The sequence below is a fragment of the Eubalaena glacialis genome, chromosome 2 (genome assembly GCF_028564815.1).
Source record: "Eubalaena glacialis isolate mEubGla1 chromosome 2, mEubGla1.1.hap2.+ XY, whole genome shotgun sequence".
Lineage (NCBI taxonomy): Eukaryota > Metazoa > Chordata > Mammalia > Artiodactyla > Balaenidae > Eubalaena > Eubalaena glacialis.
In genome coordinates this window covers 71,703,728-71,725,914 of record NC_083717.1, presented here as the reverse complement: position 1 = coordinate 71,725,914, position 22,187 = coordinate 71,703,728, and the positions used below count along the sequence as shown (strand labels likewise).

Here is a 22,187-nt window from a genome sequence, read left to right as displayed (position 1 = left end):
GGCTTCTTTATCATCCAAGCTGTTACCTAAAAAGATTCCATAATGTATTATGAACAGAAACTACTCTAAGTAGAGACATTTTTAAATACACATCAGGCTGAGAAATGAAATAGAACCACCTTGAAGCTTTTGGTAATTTGATCACATTATTGCCTAATAATTAGCCTTTCATTCTTTTTGAAAAACTAAATTACCTAGATGTGAAGCAAATTCAAATAAGTCCCATACCTACATTAATACCTGGATGTAAAAAAATAACACCATATAAATATTTCTATGAAAAAATAAGTATATGCTGATGATGACTGTCTTCTAAAGTCAGGGCTGGAAAAAACCTTTAAGGACATAATGGCCTCGGCAATTCCCTTCTTTTATTTATACAGTTTGTTTTTTAATTTTTAAAGAAAAGAGGATAGTTTTTCTCCAAAGTTAAGCTGTCCTTGGTCCCATCAATGGTAGCGGCTTTTAGCACAGCTACTGAATGTTCCTTAGTGTTTATGAGAGGTCAGGGAATTACTGACACACAGGGAATTATCACCAGGGGTAATAATAATAATATTAAATAAGTCCACTTAACAAGAAAGCAGAAAGAATAGGCAGACTAACATGATAATATTCCACAGGAAGAAGCGAAAGGGGGAAATGAAACATAGGCTTTAAAACTCAGAAAATAACTCTATAAAAACAATGCATTATCACAAAAATATGCGACAATACATGTGTTTGTTTCTCTTTTAAAAAAAGAACAGAATCCCTCTGATTTCTCTGACTCTGAAAAAAATGCCTTTTTACAATATGAACCAGTTCAACATATGAATCTACTTAAACTGCTGATTTAATAACAGAAACAGCTAGACCCAAAATTAAAGAATCAGGATTACTTTGCCTTACCTATAATGAAAAATGTTTTACAACTGTCTTGTTCACTGGCCTCTTGGGAACTGGAATATCACCAGACATATGCTCCTAAAATGAGCTCAAATTTGTATGGTGGGAGAAGAGAAGGTGAGGAAAGGCAGAGCAGAGGAATAATCTCACATTTCTGAGCCAGAGAAATTGAGCTTTTACAGTTTCTCTATTACATACACACATAATTACAAAGGCCTTAAGCCTCAAAGCAGGTTCAAAGTTTTGTTTATCCAAAGGAGTCAGGAAAGAAAGTCCAAGATAGGATAGATTTCTTCTGCAGCAGATAGCATCAAAGATAAAAAATGTTTTAAAAGTGTGTTGTGTATTGGGGGTGGGATTGAAGGGTAGGGGATCCTTTCTCTTCCCCAAAAGACTAACTCAGCTCAGAACTGGTAAATTTACGGGATAAAAAAAAACCCCCAATCTCTGAAATTTTACCACTTTGTCCCTGTGATTAAGTTATATAGACAGGGTTTCCCTGGTGGTGCAGTGGTTAAGAATCCGCCTGCCAATGCAGGGGACACGGGTTCGAGCCCTGGCCCGGGAAGATCCCACATGCCACGGAGCAACTAAGCCCATGCGCCACAACTACTGAGCCTGAGCTCTAGAGCCCGCGAGCCACAACTACTGAGCCCACGTGCCACAACTACTGAAGCCTGCGCGCCTAGAGCCCGTGCTCCGCAACAAGAGAAGCCACGACAATGAGAAGCCTGCACACCGGAACGAAGAGTAGCCCCCGCTCACCACAACTAGAGAAAGCCTGCACACAGCAACGAAGACCCAACACAGCCAAGAAAAAAAAAAAAAAAGTTATATAGACAGACTATCTACTGAGCTTCAAAAGCTGAGAGATGATCAATTCTTCTTAACACACACCTGAACAATAACAACTAAAAAGAAAGTTTTAGCAGGCATTTAGAAGGAATAAGAAGAAAAAAAAATGAGATTATTCAAAGTACAGTGAACCTCTTCCTGACAATCCTGCCCCACTCCCATTACACTTTCTTTGTCCATGTATCTGCTTTCCCTATGAACTAAGAGAAGGTTGTTTGAAGGCAGTGACTACTATGTGTTAATTATGTTTGTATATCGCTGCCTAGCACCAGTCTAAGCACATGGTAGATAAGGGCAGAATAAGTACTAAGTAAATAAATAAATACAATTCAGTGAAATTGACTTGAGTTTTCTATTTGGAACACACAATATTTAAACCTCAAAATGCTAAAATACACAGAGCAAAACGAATTAATCAGATTTTAAATGTGTGGGAATGCTAACATAATTGATATTTCTGAGTAGTTCTTATTTGGATTTCATGCGAATGATATTTAAGAAGTTCTGTTGGGCAAGCCACCAATATGAAGATTCCAAGTAATTCAGAGTTGTAGTATTTCTACATGGACTTTCTCCTGTGTATTTTCTTCCATAATGGTTGTATATGGTATGTGCAGTTATGTCTTTGCTGTTCCCACATGCAGGTGAACTATGTAGCATTATTCATTTTAGTGAACAGCACTGAAAAACATACACACAAACAAATGTAAACGTCTTCCTATCTCTCAATAAAGCACCTGCCCATCCAAATAGACTAAATGACCAATGAAATTAGCCATCTAAGTTGTCTAATGTGCAAAGGAAGTCTGATGACATCTTCTTATCCTTTTCTTCTCCCACTCCATTTTTAGACACATTCTTTATTTTGGTCCTAACTTGGAATTATATGGTCTTTTCTTTACATACATAGCCCTTTTCCATCTCACTTCAATCTCACAGTCATCCTATGAACAAAAAAGGGAAAATACTAATGACTCCATTTTACATATGAGATAGAGACCCTGAGAGACAGTGTGACCTTTCCTAGCTGACAGGGTGCCCAAGTAACACAACCAGACCTCTTAACTCCAGATTCACTGCTCACTTCGCTATACTAAGCTGCCAACATTCTCCGCCTTCGTTCTTCTTCCCTTTCATTCATGTGGTTGCCAAAGTTATTCTCTGTGCTCCCTACCCCACTTCTTCCAAACCACATGCCTTTTTGGTTAACATTATCCTTCCAGGATATAAATCCGCCACCCTACTACACAGGCAGATTAATCTGGTTAATCTGTCCTACCCACCTCCTTGGTTCCCAATATTTATTTTTGGCTGCGATGGGTCTTCGTTGCTGCCCACGGGCTTTCTCTAGCTGCGGCGAGCATGGGCTGCTCTTCATTGCGGTGCGCGGGCTTCTTATAGCGGTGGCTTCTCTTGTTGCAGAGCACGGGCTCTAGGTCCAACAGCTTCAGTAGTTGTGGCACATGGGCTGGTAGTTGTGGCTCGCGGGCTCTAGAGAGCAGGCTCAGTAGTTGTGGCATTCGGGCTTAACTGCTCCGCGGCATGTGGGATCTTCCCGGACCAGAGCTCGAACCTGTGTCCTCTGAATTGGCAGGTGGATTCTTAACCACTGCGCCACCAGGGAAGTCCTGATATTTTTATAGCAGTTACCTGAATACTATTTTACAGTTTTTGCATCATCTGTCCATCTCTCTATAGTTTTTATGTTTTTAATTAATTAATTTATTATTTATTTATTTTATTTTATTTTTGGCTGCGTTGGGTCTTCATTGCTGTGCACGGGTTTTCTCTAGTTGCAGCGAGCAGGGGCTACTCTTCGTTGCGGTGTGCAGGATTCTCATGGCGGTAGCTTCTCTTGTTGCGGAGCATGGGCTCTAGGTGCCGCAGGCTTCAGTAGTTGTGGTGCACGGGGTCAGCAGTTGTGGCTCACGGGCTCTAGAGCACAGGCTCAGTAGTTGTGGTGCACGGGCTTCGTTGCTCCGTGGCATGTGGGATCTTCCTGGACCAGGGCTCGAACCCATGTCCCCTGCATTGGCAGGCAGATTCTTAACCACTGTGCCACCAGGGAAGTCCATCTCTATAGTTCTTGATTTGTCAATTCCAGTTCCTTATCTGGAATGGGGGCCACCTGGGACATTAGTTTTTTAAATTATAAATGTGATATATACTAATTTTAAATAAATACAATAGCAAACCAAAAACAGTACAGAAACATATGAATAAAAAGTATTCATATCCGTAATAGATGATACACATACACATAATTAAAAATACTTTTCTGCAACTTCATTTGTAATTTAATATGATATAATGGACATTTTTCCTTGTCAACACATGTATGCACATCATTCACTTTAAAAGTTACATCATATCTCCCCCTATGATGTATCACATTTAAGTTTTCCTGTACTGATGGACATTTAGGTTGTATCCGTATATTTGTTATTAGAAATAGACATTATAGTGAACAGCTATTGCTTTCACCTGACACGCATCCTTTTCTTCCTTCTTCTGATAACATCTTACTCTTCCAGCAGGAAAGCACCATTCCTTCATTGTTACTACATGTGGTTAAAGTGGGGCCAAGCCATTTCCCACTGCCACCCCAAGGATATGACTCAAGCCAGATTAATTAGAGGATTCTATCCTCCTGCCCTGGGGAACTGGGTCAAGGATAGGAGCTTGAACTATGTCGGTACAATGAGAGTCAACTCTGGGCCTTTTTGAAACTATAGAGAAGGAGGAGCAATTTTAGACCCCCTCGATCACTAAACTGGAAGGAGCTTAGCCTGAAGCTACCAGAGACAACCACATGAGAATGGGTAGACTACTTATCTGAGAATGAAACCAACACAGAGAAAGCAGAGCTGAGAGAAGCAGACAGACAAGTATACCACAAACCTGAGGACCAAGGACAATGCTGGTCCTGGATCTGGCTGGCCTGAGGTGAGAATCCTGGACTTCTCAGTCCTGTGAGCCAAGAAATTCTCTCCCGCCCCACCACTCCCTCAATTAAGTGAGCTTGAACGCTATCATTTGAAAATGGAACGTGTCTAGACAGATATGCATACAACACTGCAAAAATATCCTTGTGCCTACATTTTGGGGCATGAATACAAATGTATCTTGAGGGTAGATTCCTTGAAGAGGAAATGCTGAGTCAAGGGTCATGCACATTTAACATTTTAGTATATGTTGCCACATTGCCAGTTCTAAATCCTCTTTGGTCCCTGGTCTGTTTCCAGTGCTGGGCCTCTTTTCACATTTAGTACTACCGTCCTATTACTTAAGTATCCAGGCCCATAGAGTATTTAAAAATGTTTTCAGAAGCTGCCTTGACTCATTCTTCCCAAAGCCCCAGCACTAGGTTATCTCCTCTCTTACATGTAGCCACAGCACGTTTGGAGGAGTCTCCTAGCTTTTTGTCAAAATTATCATTGATATTTCAAAGTCAGGAGAATCCTTCCTCCCCCATTATTTGTTCAACACTACAATAAGAAATTTCCACTCAAAGCATACTTGCATCACAAAAGTCTATTGGCCATAAACTGCTTTACAGTTTATGAAGTGTTTTTATATAGGCCTTCCCATTTAATCCTAATAAGTACATACAGGGATTACTATTCTCATTTTATGGATAAGGAAATTCATTTGAAGTGATTTGCTCAGGTCATACACTGAGTGGTATAGCCAAGACCTAAAACCCCACTTCCGCCTCCAAGTTTCAGGCTCTTTTTTTTTTTGCCCGTGCTGTGCAGCATGTGGGATCTTAGTTCCCCCACTAGGGATTGAACCCTGCGCCCCCTCCGTTGGAAGCACAGAGTCTTAACCACTGGACCGCCAGGGAAGTCCCCTAGGCTCTTTTACTATACCACATATACTTATCTGCACCCTGAAGTCCACGGACATCTAGAGTGGCAGCGAGGACTACTGGGTCACATTACTTTCATAGGAGATTAACCAATTTAATAAAGATTCAGTAAAGCGTAGTCTGTGTATGAACCTAAGGGACAATCACAAGATATTGATGATGTTGATAGGTTATGAACTCAAGTAATAAAGAAAGAGTAATTTTTTCCTTACAAAAAGCACAGGTAAGACTCTACCAGGAGTGCATTAGTAGTATTTTTCTAATACAACTACCAATCTTTAAATTAAACCTAATAAATTAAACATATCATTAGGAATTCAGAGGGCAACTTGGCATATGTTTAGATTAATACAGAAAGTATAAAAAGCAGATAAGCATATGTTTTCATTAACTTTGGACCCATTTAACAAATTTTTCCCAGAAGTCTCCTGATTGAAAAAACAAACCCACTAAAGCATACAGTCTAATCATAGCACAGAAGCAGAGTGTCCCCTATTATTGAACTCTCTTAATACTTAATACCCTTCCTTAAGCGTCAAAATAGCCATGGAAGAGTAAAGTACCAAGTGTCACCCTCATTTTCTGAATGGGAAAGTAGAGGTTAACTGGCTTGCCACAGAACTGGTCAATGGAACAGATGCTACAGCCTGCCATTCTTTCCTCATTTGAGCCTTCACCCAAACACCTCTCCAGTCAGAACAGATGTGACCTGGTGGAACATTTGAGATGATCTTATAATTTTGGTCACTGAGGAGGCATGAAGACTTCCAAGGAGGCAAAGTGAACTTACTTATCTTGCTGATTTTCACTTAATCTAAGGAATAAGTGCTGCAATGTCCCTGCTTCCAGTTTCAAATTCATTTAAGTTTAGAATGTCTGGTAGTCAGTTTGTCCATTCATCAAACATCACAAGTGAGAATAGAGTGCCAAGGCAACAATAAAGAGAAGCATATAACCTTGACTGAAGGGATTGGGGACGGCTTCGCAGAGAGCGAGGGTTATAGGCTGAGTCTTGAAGGATGGTTAAGAGCCGATTAGGTTGGAGTGTGGGGAGAGGGAATAATCTTGCAGGCTGAGGGACCAGCAAGCATACAGGTAGCTCAAAGCACAGTGGCAAAAGCAGGGTAACAGCTCTCCGAAATTAGAAAAACTAAGACTATTTTACTCTCACCTGGAGTTTCTTTAAATTCTGAACCACCTACTAGTTAAGCAGATGTCTCTAAAAATTATGGCAAAGGCCATTAACAAAGTTGAAAAGGCAGAGATATCTGAGTAAATAAAAAGAAGATCAAAAGAATGAAGAAAAGGAAAAATAAGGATTTTATCTGAGTATTATACACCCATATTGCCTTAGTACATCTTTAATAACTGAACTAAGTATACACTAGGACCCTAGCATTGCCTTATAACAGCGCTAATAGAAATATAATGCAAGCCATGAATGAGAACCATGGATTTAATCTAAAATTTTCTAGAAGTCACATTTTAAAAGTAAAAAGAAACAGGTAAAATTAAGTTTAATAACAGATTTTATTTAACTCATATCTAAAATATCATCACCTCAACATGTAATCAATTTAAAAATTATTGAGATTGCAAAGCAGAAATAGAGTCACAGATGTAGAAAACAAACTTATGGTTACCAAAGAGGAAAGGGGGGATGAATTGGGAGACTGGGATTGACATATATACACTACTACATATGTAATAGATAACTAATGAAAAACTACTGTATAGCACAGGGAACTCTACTCAATGCTCTGTGGTGACCTAAATGGGAAGGATATCTAAAAAAGAGTGGATATGTGTATATGTATAACTGATTCACTTTGCTGTACAGCAGAAATTAGCACAACATTGTAAAGCAACTATACTTCAATAAGAATTTAAAAGAAATTATTGAGATATTTTACATCCCTTTTGGGGATACTAAATCTTTGAAATTCAGTGTGTATTTTAAATTTATTTTTATTTTATTTATTTTTGGCTGCATTGGGTCTTTGTTGCTGTACGCGGTCTTTCTCTAGGTGCGGTGAGCGAGGGCTACTCTTTGTTGCGGTGCGCGGGCTTCTCATTGTGGTGGCTTCACAGGCTCTATGCACGCAGGCTTCAGCAGTTGTGGCTCGCGGGCTCTAGAGCACAGGCTCAGTAGTTGTGGAGCACGGGCTTAGTTGCTCCGCAGCATGTGGGATCTTCCTGGACCAGGGCTCGAACCCGTGCCCCTGCGTTGGCAGGCGGATTCTTAACCACTGCACCACCAGGGAAGCCCCCAGTGTGTATTTTATACTTAGAGCACATTCGGATTAGCCACATTTCACGTGCTCAGTAGTCATAGGCGGCTAGTGGTTCAGCTCTGCAAGGAGTTGTGAAAGATATAAGTGAGGCTGACTTACATACAATAATGGAGCAGACAAGAGGTTCTGTACTTAGCAATCTGTATGATCCCGACCAAGAAGCTTTCTCCAGCCCACAACCCTCTCCTTCCTCTGAAACTCTCTAGAACTGCTGATTCTGCTTACCTGGAGCCAATCACAGGTTGTCTCCCTTTTAGAATGTAAGTTAGTGGGGGCTTCCCTGGTGGCACAGTGGTTAAGAATCTGCCTGCCAATGCAGGGGACACGGGTTTGAGCCCTGGTCCGGGAAGATCCCACATGCTGCAGAGCAACTGAGCCCGTGCGCCACAACTACTGAGCCTGAGCTCTAGAGCCCGTGAACCACAACTACTGAGACCGCATGCCACAACTACTGAAGCCCATGTGCCTAGAGTCTGTGCTCCGCAACAAGAGAAGCCACCGCAACGAGAAGCCCGCGCACCGCAACAAAGAGTAGCCCCCGCTCGCCACGACTAGAGAAAGCCTGCGCGCAGCAACGAAGACCCAACACAGTCGAAAATAAAAAGTAAATAAATATAGAATGTAAGTTAGGGGCAATGCCTACTCTTATTCACCACTGTATCCCCAGGGCTTTAGCTTAGACCAGTACTTAACCCAAGTGGGATGCTCAGTGAATGCCTCTTTAATAAATGTATGAACAGACACATACCTGCCTCTGGGCCTTAGCTTATTTTATTCTTGGAAAGCTTTCTTTACCCTTCTATTTGAACATGTTCGAGTAAATTATACCTCTTTTTGAAAGTTCAGCCCCATAGCTACCACGCTCTTTAAAAAGCCTTCCCTGTTTCCCATAATTAGAAACCATTTTTCCCTTCAGAACTTCCATATAATTTTATAGGTAACTTAAAAAAATAACATTCCACACATTCTGTGTGCGTTATAGTTACTTACATACCTTAGTGAGCTCCTTGAGAGTAGTACAACAATGTCTTACAAAAAACATTATGAAAGCTCAATAAACATTACATTTTCCTTCCAATGGGCAGTGACCATGTTATTTATAACTCTGTGGCCCTCAAATTACTCACCGTAGTGCTATGGACACAGCTGATGCTGAGTTCTTGCTAGTGAAAACTTCATCTCCTTGCGCTATGACTAAAGTAATTATTAGTAAGAGACTCTACAGGTTGGTAAGAAAAGATGAATTAAAGCAATATGAAGCATAAAGAAAGAGGAAAATGGAGAGAAAAGTTAAAAGTGTGTCAGACTGTTGAAAGCACAAAAGAGTGCAGAGGTGTACAGAGCTGACAAACTCTTCTTTTAAGTGGGTGGAATATAAAGCACTTACTTAGAAGTCGTTGAAAGATGAAAATATTGGTCACAAATGTTAAAACTTGATCTTTTTGTTGGTTTTTGTCTTAAGTATGCATATAGATACATTATATTCTACAAATACAAAAGGGCTTAGCTAGCAACTGGATTATCATTTTGATAACAGATGTGAGGCGTTATCTATCTTCATGTAGTCTGTTACCGGAACTTAAGGAAAATATTCTCTCTCACAATGACACTGAGAGACACTGGAAAGGAATTCACTGAGTTTTAATACAAGACAATAGATACAGGCTTTCACCTTCTCATAACGCATAGGAATAATTCACTTCAACGACTCATCTCTTTCATTCCATAGTACTCCATAGCTTTGGGGATGCTAAATGCTACCTTCTCTCTTAATGATTAACCTTGACAAACTATGAGTTAAGGAGGGGGAGTGACTGAGGGCTGTGGTCAGTCCTATGATGGTCACTGAGACTTCTGCCTCTGCCCTCCTTCAAAAGGCATTCTCTAAGGGCAGCCACTAAGCTATTCTTAATGTCTGAAGAATGGCTTTGAAGACATAGAAGGAAGAGAAACATGCAGGTACATAGTAAGAGAGATGTGAGTAAAGATAGAAAAGTAAAGTATGATCAAGAACTAAAGGGAGAAAATGACATCAGAAACTTTAGGGTCTGTGCAAACTTATAAGCAAGCTTCCTCTGACAGGCTTTGGTGCTTGACCTTTTCTAAATCTTTGCCTGCATAAGCACTATAATAGTTTTCTGGAACTAATCACCACCCCAGCCCAGGCCACATACATATAAGTTACTTGGGTCTATTTTTGGAACTCTGCCTTCCATTTTTCATGAAGATCCTTAAAAGAAGTCAAAATCCAAATAACAAATTCTGCCTTCACACTGAGCAAATATCTCTAGCAGTTCTGTACTTTGCAAAACAATGCACTGAAAAGGCGTCAGTACTTTGTGTAACTGTGAGGTGCATGCAGGCCACACAATTTCTATAAGAAACTCACAACTCCCTATTTGCAATTAAAGGAATTACTGGCCCAACAAGTCTTCACCAGCCAAGTATCTAAAATAGAAGTGGTGCTTTTTTTTTTTTTTTTTTTTTTGCAGGAGAGAGGAATAAATTTTATGTATATAATTAAAGGTAATTACTGTCTATGCCTCATGTGACTTAGAGCTATTTGAGAGTTTTAAGGAGCAGAGAAGGGCCACAAGGGTTTGGCTCTAACAGATAAGCAAGTCTCTCACAGCATTACATATGAACTTTTATGCTTATATTTCACGATACTGTAGAGTACATTGTTAGCCGTAACATGAGAAATGTCCCAATGCTCGAAACTATGGAAAATAACACAAAGGACACACAACCATAGAATTTATCCTAGTCCAGAAGTGTACTGAGTGTTGGGCTTCAGAAATATCTGTTCCTATTTATGGCTAACTACTGTAGTTAGCTAATAAAGGTTAAAAGTCATGACGTTTTGTCCTTGGAAGAACGGAAAGGAATTCATAGTGCAATCACGACTAAATTAGCTCCATCAAAGACCAGCAAACTAGTACGGAGTATGACAATTATGCCTTTCCAAGCCCAGTAAATGAAACAATCCTTTCTATTTTTGCTTCACAAAATTTTTGCTACAGATTGGATTTACGCTGTAACATCAATAGAAGCATTTAAATGTCCTTTTAAAATGTTTTCTAGACAAGGTAGGTAGATTTGGAAATGTACACACATGCACACACACTCTTTAAGAGGAAAAGATGAAAAGCACAACACACTTTCCCTTGTCTGAAGTTTGCTCCATATACTGTAAGACAGAGTTTTTTTGTTTTTTGTTTTTTTAAATTTATTTGGCTGCATTGGGTCTTCGCTGCTGTGCACGAGTTTTCTCTAGTTGTGGCGAGCGGGGGCTACTCTTCGTTGCAGTGCACGGGCTTCTCATTGCGGTGGCTTCTCTTGTTGCGGAGCACGGGCTCTAGGCGTGTGGGCTTCAGTAGTTGTGGCGCACGGGCTTAGTTGCTCCGCAGCATGTGGGATCTTCCCGGAGGAGGGCTCGAACCCGTGTCCCCTGCATTGGCAGGCAGATTCTTAACCACTGCGCCACCAGAGAAGTCCCCCAGAGATTTTTTTAAGATTAAAGTATAGTTGATTTACAATGTTGTATTAATTTTGGCTGTACAGCAAAGTGATTCAGTTATACATATACATATTTTCTGTTATGGTTTATCATAGGATATTGAATATAGTTCCCTGTGCTATACAGTACGACCTTGTGTTTATCCATCCTATATAAACTAGTTTGCATCTTCTAATCCCAAACTCCCAATCCATCCCTCCCCCACACCCCCTCCCCCTTGGCAGCCACAAGTCTATTCTCTATGTCTGTGAGTCTGTTTCAAGATGGAGATGGTTTTCATATACCCATCACAGGCTCTTGCTACTGACACACCAACTCAAGCACACTTTCATATTTAGGTTCTTCTCCCTGAGAGGAACAACAGTGACCCTGGTGCTGCTCCTTCTGCAACGTATATCCAAATATACTCCTCATCCTTTACCCAGTGGACAGGACTTTAACTTTTTTGTTTGTTTGTTTGTTTGTTTTTTTTTAAAGAAATCTTTTTTTTTTTTTCTTTAACTTATTTATTTTTTTTATTTATTTTTTATTTTTGGCTGTGTTGGGTCTTCGTTTCTGTGCGAGGGCTTTCTCTAGTTGTGGCAAGTGGGGGCCACTCTTCATCGCGGTGCGCGGGCCTCTCACTATCGCGGCCTCTCGTTGCGGAGCACAGGCTCCAGACGCGCAGGCTCAGTAGTTGTGGCTCACGGGCCCAGTTGCTCCGCGGCATGTGGGATCTTCCCAGACCAGGGCTCGAACCCGTGTCCCCTGCATTGGCAGGCAGATTCTCAACCACTGCGCCACCAGGGAAGCCCTTTTTGTTTGTTTTTAATATGAGGCTTCTGCTGTTGCCCTGATGTTTATTTATTTCAAATATGCCACTCATGCTGAAAGGAGCAGGTCCTTCAAAGGGTGAAAGTTTGGCAGAAATGGCTTTAAATTCATCATTCCAGACCCTTCTAAGTATGAGAAGCTCTGTCTCTCTTAACACAGGCCCAAAGCAGATTTTTCTCTTAAGATTATTCTTTTCCAACAAGCGTATGATAAGTACAATAAACACAGGCACAATCAGCAATGAAAGAGGGAGTTCTTTTTCTGGGAGTACTCACTGCCCTTTGCCAGGACATCACACGGTGGTTGTTTTCAGGCTCTACTCCCCACTTTGAGAATCTCAAGATGCTGAACTGTCTTAAGGCAAAATGTTTTGCTTTCTAGCAACGGTTACATGAAGAGAAAGAAAAGTATGGTCTGTGAGTCCACCATTTTCTTGTCACACTGTCAATTGTCTTCCCCCAGTTCTTAAGCCACATTCTTAGAGAACGTGCTCTATGCTGAGTGGTGGAGTCCATGTGATCCTGAGCACCCTTATCACGGCATTGGGACCAGAACTGGAAGGCTGTTCCAAGCTAAGTCAGCCGGTCTCTTTCCTAGGAACTTGCATTTTTTTTGGCCACGACGTGCGGCATGCGGGATCTTAGTTCCCCGACCACGGATCAAATCTGTGCCCTCTGCATTGGAAGCGTGGAGTCTTAACCACTGGACCACCAGGGAAGTCCTGGAGCTTGCAACTGAGATACAGGACTCCAGTCAATCTCTGCTGGTGCTTAAATGGAGAAGGGCTGCATAAAAGGCTTTTTTCCACCAAATGTTAAGGAGAAGCAGAGAAGGCTGGTAACACATAGCAAATGAAGAGGGCTAACAGAAGCCAAGGCATAAAATTTTATGACCCTAAGCAGAAGGAGGGTCAAATACACTGTCAGAGTCCAGAAGAGTTAGACAGAAAGCCAGGGACAAAGGGCAGTTGTTTTGGTTCCTAGAGGCTTTCTAAGTGCTTTGTTCCAATCCCTAGTGAGACCTGTATATTTCCTTCCTTGGTTCCATGATATGTCCCTATGATTTTTCAGTAAATTCTCCTTTAGAATCATAGCTAACTGGAATAGATTCTGTTATTTGTAATCAAATGGTGTTTACCAATACACACACATAACTGTCCCTCTTCCTCTTCTTTAATCATCACTTCCTAAACACTATGTGCAAGACACTACACTAGATGCTTTAGGGAGAGAAGAAAAAAAAAAGATAAGTAAGACACAGACTCTCTCCTTAGGGAGCTTACAGATAGAAAACAGAGAGGCAAACAGCTAACATAGTACTAGGTCAAGTCTTTCATAAAAATTAGCAAAAAGAAGGAAGAGTGAGACATGGAATGGCGTAAGCATCAAATCCACTTACTTAAATTTAATGATATATGCTTGGCCAAAAAAAAGTTTAAGAAATAAAAAAACTACCATATTTTGAACATGCATACCTTATTACATAAATTCTGCAGTACTGTATACACTAAACATCCATACCATGCATATTTACTGAGTATGATCATATATACAAATCCAGTTAGACTACACTCTATACGCCATGGGCAATTTGAGAGATTTTTCAAGGCTGACTCTGATTATGTGTGATTTTCACCTGTGTGCTAACTTTAGCTCCTGACCTCAAATGTGACTACACTGTGTTTAACAGTTGGTTTCCTTAGAAAAACTGTCACCCTTGAAATCCTAGCATTTTATTTGTTTATTTATTTTTTGGCTGCGTTGGATCTTCGTTGCTGCGTGCGGGCTTTCTCTAGTTGCAGTGAGCGGGGGCTACTCTTCATTGCGGTGTGGGGCCTTTTCATTGCGGTGGCTTCTCTTGTTGTGGAGCACGGGCTCTAGGCTCGTGGTATTTAGCAGTTGTGGCTCGCAGGCTCAGTAGTTGTGGCTTGTGGGCTCTAGAGTGCAGGCTCAGTAGATGTGGAGCACGGGCTTAGTTGCTCCACGGCATGTGGGATCTTCCCGGACCAGGGATTGAACCTGTGTCCCCTGCACTGGCAGGTGGATTCTTTTTTTTTTTTAAACCCCACATTTGTTTATTTATTTATTTTTGGCTGTGTTGGGTCTTCGTTTCTGTGCGAGGGCTTCTCTAGTTGTGGCAAGCGGGGGCCACTCTTCATCACGGTGCGCGGGCCTCTCACTATCGCGGCCTGTCTTGTTGCGGAACACAGGCTCCACACGCGCAGGCTCAGTAATGGCAGGTGGATTCTTAACCACTGAGCCCCAGGGAAGTCCTGAAATCCTAGAATTTTAAATAAGATACCTATAAACTAGTATATAGGTGTGAGGTATGATCTGTGACAGCTGGTGGTGGTCTAGTTATTGATTGATTATTAGGTTATCCCAGCAGCTAACTGAACTGAAATATGGTGTTCTGAGAATTATCTTAGGATTTTGAACAAAGCCTCTATACTCAAATTAGGCTACGAAGCTCCTATAGTTGATGGTGCCTCAATACAGGAGACATGACAAACATAGATGGGCCCCAGCAACTTATTCTCTAACATTTTTTATTATCTGTCTAGAAATGTTTTCAATATCTTCAATATTTCAACTGTTTTCCAATCATAATATTCAACTTGACATTTAACTCATTCTATCCCTTTAGCATCTCATCTCTCAAATCCATATTGGATAATAAAGCTAAAAGAACCTCAGCACTGTGTGAAACTTACACCTTCCCATTTGATAAACAGACCCCCATCTAATATTTAAATCAGAAAATTTTTTAATGAAAATATATACATAAAAAGACTAAGGGGGACTTCCCTGGTGGTGCAGTGGTTAAGAATCCTCCTGCCAATTCAGGGGACATGGGTTCGAGCCCTGGTCCCGGAAGATCCCATATGCCGCAGAGCAACTAAGCCCGTGTGCCACAACTACTGAGCCAGCGCTCTTGAGCCCGCGAGCCACAACTACTAAGCCCACGTGCCATGACTACTGAAGCCCACATACCTAGAGCCCATGCTCTGCAACAAGTGAAGCCACCACAATGAGAAGCCCGTGCACTGCAACAAAGAGTAGCCCCCGCTCGCCACAACTAGAGAAAGCTCGCGCACAGCAATGAAGACCCAACACAGCCAAAAATAAATTAAAAAAAAAAAAAAAGACTAAGGAAGTACACATGAGAATAGTAGTTGTGAGTAGAGAGATTAAATCTTTCTATTATATATTTTTCTAAACCTTCAATAATATTAGTTTTCTCCATAACTTAACAAAATAATTTTTTAAGTGAAAAAAAAATTTTCCTTTGGGCAAGCTGCACACAGTTGTAAATTTCTTCTTTAAAGTTACTCTCTTTTGGGACTTCCCTGGTGGTCCAGTGGTTAAGACTCCGTGCTCCCAATGCAGGGGGCCTGGGTTCTATCCTGGTCAGGGAACTAGATCCCACACGCATGCTGCAATGAAGATTCCACATGCCGCAACTAAGACCCAGCACAGCCAAATAAATAAATAAATATTTTTTTTTAAAAAGTTACTCTCTTTGTTAGGTAGCATAGTAAGAGATCTAGAGTCCTATCTTTTCTGAACTATAACTGTTGAGAGTGGAGCCAAGCAAAAAGTTGACAAATTATGACAACCGTTTCAATGTGATTGTGTCCAAATAATTTTCTACCTGCTGATGGGCCATTTATGTATGAAGATGTGCACTACTACAGCCATTATATTCATGAGAACCACACATAATTCCTACCTTCAAAGGGCTTAAATTCCAGAACTTTTGCCAGGCAGTTCTTGGATGCTCTAAGTTTGTAGGTAATAGTGAATATACATGTCTCTGACTGTACACCAAATCCCTGTAGAAAAAATTTGGAGGACTTCGTTCTAATATCTTGAATTATTCATTAGTATCTCTATTCTGCTTCCTTAATACAGTTAATCAAGAATTGCTAGCATAAGCAAATAAAGAAGACGCTGAGATCTTGAAGAGGAGAGTGTACACATAAAAGAAAGAAGCTGCCACTTAACTTGGTGATCTCACTGCCAGTGAAATCCTGCTGGAAGAGTTTATATACTGAGATTTCATCAATTTGACATTTGTTGAGTCTCTTCTTTGGATTAAGTGATATGCAAATAATACTATAATGAATAAAAGATGCTTCTCACCCTTAAAAAGCTCACAACCCAGGGAACCCTCCTACATTGTTGGTGGGAATGTAAACTGGTGCAGCCACTATGGAAGACAGTATGGAGGTTCCTCAAAAAAACTAAAAATAGAGTTGCCATATGGCCCAGCAATCCCACTCCTGGGCATATATCTGTAGAAATCTATAATTCGAAAAGATATATGCACCCTAATGTTCACTGCAGCACTATTTACAATAGCCAAGACATGGAAACAACCTAAATGTCCATCAACAGATGAATGGATAAAGAAGATGTGGTGCATATATACAATGGAATACTACTCTACCATAAAAAAGAATGAAATAATGCCATTTGTGGCAACATGAATGAACCTAGAGATGATCATACTATGTGAAGTAAGTCAGAAAAGAGAAAGACAAACACCATATGATATCAATTATATGTGGAAGCTAAAATATGACACAAATTAATTTATCTATGAACAGAAATAGACTCACAGACATAGAGAACATACTTGTTGTTGCCTAGGGGGAGGAGGGTAAGGGAGGGATGGATTGGGAGTTTGGGATTAGCAGATGTAAACTATAATATATAGAATAAACAACAAGGTCCTACTGTATAGCACAAGGAACTATATTCGATATCCTGTAATAAACCATAATAGAAAAGAATATGAAAAAGAATGTATAACTGAATCACTTTGCTGTACAGCAGAAATTAACACACATTGTAAATCAACTATACTTCAATAAAATAAATGGAAAAAAAAAGCTCACAATCCAGCAGCATAACACTGTGAAAAGTCCACAGAATGAGGGATATGGCTCTCTCTCTGTAAGTTCTCTCATTACAGCGCCTCAAGGGTAGAATGTGGACTTTCCTGGTGGCTCAGTGGTTAAGAATCCGCCTGCCAATGCAGGGGCATGGGTTCGAGTCCTGGTTCGGGAAGATCCCACATGCTGCAGAGCAACTAAGCCCATGCGCCACAACTACTGAGCCTGCGCTCTAGAGCCCACGAGCCACAACTACTGAGCCCGCGCGCCTAGAGCCCGTGCTTCACAACTAGAGAAGCCCTGCACTGCAACGAGAGTAGCCCCCGCTCACCACAGCTAGAGAAAGCCCGTGCGCAGCAACAAAGACCCAATGCAGCCATAAATAAATAAATAAATTTATTTTTTAGAAAAGGGTGGAATATATATAAGGAATAAGGAAGTATTCCTTGCGGTAATTCTTTTTTTTTTTTGGCTGCACCACTCGGCATGCGGGATAGTTCCCCCACCAGGGATTGAACCACGTCCCTTGCATTGGAAGCATGGAGTCTTAACCCCTGGATCACCAGGGAAGTCTCGAGGTAATTCTTATGTTATGCAAACTGAGCTAAGTGATAAAAAAGAATAAGGAGTTTTGGTCACTGCCATGTTAGAGCAGAGATCAGCAAACTATATAGTCTTTAGGTCAAATCTGGCCCACCTACTTTTGCATGATTAGAGAACTAAGAATGGTTTCTACATTTTTAAATATTTGAAAAAAATTTAAAGAAGAATACTTCATAAGTGAAAATTACATAAAATTCAAATTTCAGTGTCCATGAATAAACCTTCATTGGAATATAGCTCATTTGTTTACAAATTGTTTATGGCTATGTTTGTGCTACAAGGACAACAAGAGCTGAACATAGATAACACGAGTTGAATAGTTACAACAGAGACAAGTGGCCCACCAAGCCTAAAATATTTACTATCTGTTCCTTTACACTGTCTGGCTTCCTAAGAAATCTCACCTTCTACACTGGAGGCAGGAGGCAGCCCAACCATTTGTATCTTTCATTTTGGGGGGCAATGACATTCACTAACATTCCCACAGACCACTGTAATAAACCTTACTTGTGATGTTTCAGTAGCTCATCACTAGTAAGACCACTTCCTTTGAGAATTCAGAGATGAATCCAGTTATGATAAGGACCAAATGTTAATGAATCCTTTGGCCTGGTCCTTACATAGTGGTTTCAATTCTATTTTACAAAACAAAAATAGGTATGGCAATTGGATTTTTTTTTTCTGGGGTTCTTTTCCAGGTAGTACAAGATGGCTGTGGCCAAGTGTCCCCTCCAAACTGGCACGAAAGGCTGTGGAGTTGTAGAAGCAAAAGTGGTCATTCTCACCAAGCAGGCTCATAACTGTATTTCAACACGACCACATTCAGCTCCTCTGAAAGAAACAGACATCTCCCTCAAGATCACAGATGTGATGGGTTCACCACAGCAGAATTCTGCTCTATTAAGTCAGAGAAAGGACTGGGAAATATTAAGTCACTATTGTTTGAGAATCCATCAAAAATTCTTCAAAAATGAAACTGTTATCTCTTCATTCTGATATTTTTCAAAGCTATAAGAAATGTAAATAGGATATTTCCATTTCTACAGGAAACTTAGATCTTTGGTTTCAATGTAAAACAATACTGCCTGTGTTCATATAGCACTTTTTCCTTAAGGATTCAAGGCCTTTACAGACATTACCTCATTCATCCCTAGAAGGTCTGCAAACTCAATAAGAAAGAGGAAGTTTCCCGTTACATGAATAAGGAAACTGAGGCATAGCAGGGGCACAAGGTTAACAGTAAGTCACAGAAAAACAGTGGGAAAACGGGCTAAACTTTTCTCCTTGCTCCCATTCTTGGCTGTCTCCACTTATGCACACTGCCTATAATTAGAGATGGCAAGTGTCTAAATCTCCAGTTCTCAAAATATAATTTCAAGACTGCCCATTTAAACTAATTAAGATTGGTTTTCCCTGAATTTAGTGGTATATGTCTCCTCTCTCTGTAATATCTCTGGCAGAGAGACTTCTGAAAAACTTATATATGGCAAGAAAGAATCCAGATTTCACTTTCTTTTACCAAGTTCACTATTTCATCCTTTCTTCTCTTGTTACGAAAACTTTCTGCCCAACTGGAGACGAAAACGTTTCTTCTCAATTCCTTAAAGCACTCCTAACTATTGAACATCTTAGCTGACCCATGTTACTTGTTCGTAACTACTCTTGTTGTATGATTCACTTCTATTTTCAGTAAAATCCCCATCTTTCCAGAATCTCTTCAGATGTTCTTATTTTTTATTTTCCTGCGTACTGCTTCCTGTGTTTGCCCAGCCTATTTATAATGTACTCCTAAGGAAGTCCACAACACTATAGGACGGTTTTGCCAATCTCACACTTTCTCGTGATTTTCTTCAGATTTATGCTTTATTTCTCTGTTGAAGTAGAACCATGTTCCTGTTAATTTAACAGTTGCCTAGATTCAAAGCTCTTTTTCTGGTACCAACCTGTACCTCCTATCTTTTTTGATGACATATAAAACCATTCCTTCCCAGAAACTTCAAAATTGCAGAGTATGAATACTTCTTTTAAAAATTTTATTGGTATATAGTTGATTTACAATGTTGTGTTAGTTTCAGGTGTACAGCAGAGTGATTCAGTTATACGTATACATATATTCTTTCTTTTTCAGATTCTTTTCCCATATAGGTATTACGGAATATGAATACTTTCTTTATTCATAGCATAAAGGTTTCAGTGGGTGAAAATGGCTTGGGTGGGGTAGCTCTGAGCTCCTCAGTTGCACACATGGCACAAGTATTCAACCCAAATGATTAATTTACTTTGGAAAGAAATGTTTCAAAACCTAGATCACCCAAGGCCATAAAAGATTTTGGAGGTAACAAAGGAATGAAATTTGGGGGCACCGTATGAAACAGGAAATCCTACTGTTTCACTGGGGCTTTGCATCAATTAACACTTTTACAACTATCTTCCACTATTCTGTTACAATTAGGCAAGGGATAATGGGTAGAAGGTGCCAGGCATCTGGCCTCTGCTCGGTATACACACAAGACAAAAATCTGTACGAAAACATGGGACAAACACATTCCTAGCTCAGGTTTTCCTATTGTGTGACCCTGGGTAAAGTAAGTTACTAAACTTCCCTGTGCTCAAAATGGGAAAAATGAAATAACCATATAAAGTACCTAGTGGGCACTTAAGTTCACTTGCTTTCTCTTTCCAATGAGATTTTGCCTGGGCTTTGTTACACTGTGAAATTTCAGTAAGTATATTATTGTCCTTTTAATTTTTAAGATTTTATTTATTTATTTATTGGCCTCGCCGCGAGGCTTGCGGGAGTTCCCTGACCAGGGATAGAACCCGTACCTCCTGTAGTGGAAGTGCGGAGTCCTAACCACTGGACCGCCAGGGAATTCCCTTTTGCTGTCTTTAATTTGAGGATTACCATCTCCTTTACAAGAAAGCCAAAGCAGAATAGCATTAGCAGATTAGAATAGCTGCTGGAAAGCCAGGACATGGCAGCTCAGGCTTAGATTGTCTATGATATATTTATTCCCAGAGCCCCTGAGAATTTTTCCCAGACAGGTTGCTGGGTGGAAGTGGAATTAAATGTTTAACCAGAGCACGATGAGTTCCTCTACTACCTTTAGGATCTCTCAATACAATTAAGAAGGCTCCAGAAGCAAAGAGGTCATTGTACTATCTGTTTATATTATAAATTAGGCCTTTCCAAATGCCAAGTGAAGTGATGGGAATTTACCATAACCTACCCTACTACTTTTACTAAAAATGTCAAAGCTATTGTTCAAAACCACTGTTCCTAAGAAACAGCTAACTCGGAGAACAGTAACAGAAGGCAACTTTATTGCTCCTTCTGGCTAAGTCAGAGGCCTCCACCAGACTTTATCACTTGCACTCTCACTTCTGTCTCTAGAATCCTATTTTCTTGTCATTTGCCTACTCACCCCTCCCCCCATCTTCTCTGATTTGCTCCTGCTCTTGCTGACTCATTCCCTCTCCCTTCCTCCCTCTCTCTCCTGCCACTTCAGCTGCATGCTTGGTTCTGGTTTATTCATCTTTTACTTAATTACCAAACATATACTGACCCCTATTATGTGACCAGTCCCTATCCAGCTATGAACCTTCATGCTCCTACTGTCCCTCTCTTATGTTTAGGCCTCCTCTCTGTTGAGGCCACTGGTTTTGCCTATCTCTGCCCCAAACCGGTCATCCACATGTCCTGTTCCTGTGTGTTAGGACATAGGCAAAAGTGGGAGGTGTGCTGGATAAAAGATTTGTTGGCTGGGAAATTTAAAAACTGACAATGTATATACTCTCCTAAGTAAAAGGACACTCAGAGCATAGGGAAACCTAAAAACATTCCCATAACAGGAAAATAAGTTTGAGACTTACCCATGGTGACTATAATACAATTAACCCAACACTGATCACTGAAGAAAATGATAAGAAAATAAGAAAGATGGTTATAACTCACTGGGTGCTTTCATCTGCTGAATGCAAGGCTTACAGTCTTTAATTACCATGATTAAATACTGTTCTTTCTTGTGAAGCTGGCCCATTGTACCAAACAAATACTGAAGCTACCAGGAGGGCAAGCCAGCCCCAGGGAACCCAGAGTCAATCTTTAAGTCCCTTATTTCTAATCTTGTGTACTCAGAACAACCTATACAAAGTTACATCTGAAAAGAAAAGTATAATTGTGCTCAGTGCCAAAGCCCTTTGTACTGTGAAAAATCAAAACAACGATATAAGAGAAAATGAAGCAAAAATAAGACAAAACTGAATAATGTATTTGGTTTAGTCACTGGAGAAAACCTAAAACTTTGATGTTCCAACAGTGAGGAAAAGAATAATATAATAATTTTTCATAGTCATTACATATAGTTGCAGAGTTCACATTTTAAAAATACTGTTTTTCTTTGTAATAAATTTGGAAATTCTCCAGCAATATCAGGCTCAATA

General features: G+C 40.3%; 1 protein-coding gene across 8 annotated transcripts in view; it reads right to left on the bottom strand.

The window, feature by feature from the left end:
* Positions 1-22,187, bottom strand: part of CSNK1G1 (casein kinase 1 gamma 1) — a 199,031-nt gene that overhangs the window by 47,458 nt on the left and 129,386 nt on the right. The window contains exon 1 of one of the 8 annotated variants that reach the window (XM_061180210.1): positions 3,027-3,111. The exons of the other annotated variants lie outside the window; for them this stretch is intronic. The gene's annotated coding sequence lies outside the window, so the exon portion shown is untranslated. Of the gene's footprint in view, positions 1-3,026; positions 3,112-22,187 lie in introns of those variants that run through there. 8 annotated transcript variants of the gene reach the window in all.